This window comes from Oratosquilla oratoria, chromosome 20, assembly GCF_046742065.1.
Source record: "Oratosquilla oratoria isolate Oo_2021 chromosome 20, ASM4674206v1, whole genome shotgun sequence".
NCBI lineage: Eukaryota > Metazoa > Arthropoda > Malacostraca > Stomatopoda > Squillidae > Oratosquilla > Oratosquilla oratoria.
In genome coordinates, this window is record NC_134796.1 from 1,178,883 (window position 1) to 1,179,940 (window position 1,058).

Below are 1,058 nucleotides of genomic sequence, written 5' to 3' on the forward strand. Positions count from 1 at the left end.
AAAAGAAAACGACAATACGAAATGAACATCGCTGAGAAATCCAAAGAGAATCCCAAAGAATTCTATAGTTACATTAGAGATAAAAAGGTTGTTAGGAATCACATTGGTCCACTATTATCTGCTGACGATCAACTTGAATATTCAAATGAAGGAATGTGTAATATCTTAAACAATTATTTTAGCTCGGTATTCGTAAACGAAACACCTCAAAGTGAATTCCAAACTGAAACCTGTGAAAAGTCTGGGGTAAACTTACTCACTACGGTAAATATAACAAAAGAAAAAATTAAAAGGTGTATAGACAAACTCAAAGTTAATAAAACACCAGGCTCTGACGGTTGGCATCCAAGAATCTTAAAGGAAATGAAAAATGATATTGTTCCATTAGAAATTATTTTCAAGAAATCCATCATATCCGGAGATGTCCCAAGAGAATGGAAGCTAGCTAACGTTACTCCCATATTCAAAAAAGGTGACAAAAAGAAACCAAATAATTATAGGCCTATAAGTTTGACTTCGATCGTAGGAAAAATAATGGAAACTATCATCAGAGATGATATCGAATATCATTTAGAAAGTAACCGTTTGATAAATGATAGCCAGCATGGTTTCAGACGGAAACGTTCTTGCGTGACTAACTTACTCGAATTCTACAACACAGTTATCTCGAATTATGACAAAAGAAACAATATAGATTTAATATATCTAGACTTTGCAAAAGCTTTTGATACCGTCCCACACGAAAGACTACTTACTAAATTAGCTTTGCATGGAATAAGTGGTAGCCTATTAGGTTGGACTAGTAATTGGTTGAAAGGTCGAAAACAGAGAGTTGTTTTAAATGGAAAAACTTCTGGATGGAAAAGTGTTGCAAGTGGAGTTCCTCAGGGTTCCGTTCTTGGGCCACTTCTATTCATAGTATATATAAATGATATAGACCATGGACTAAAATCTACTGTTTCCAAATTTGCTGATGATACAAAACTGTGCGGAGTGGCAAATGATCACTCAAACCAATTAAATATTCAAGAAGATTTAGATCAATTACAGCAATGGTC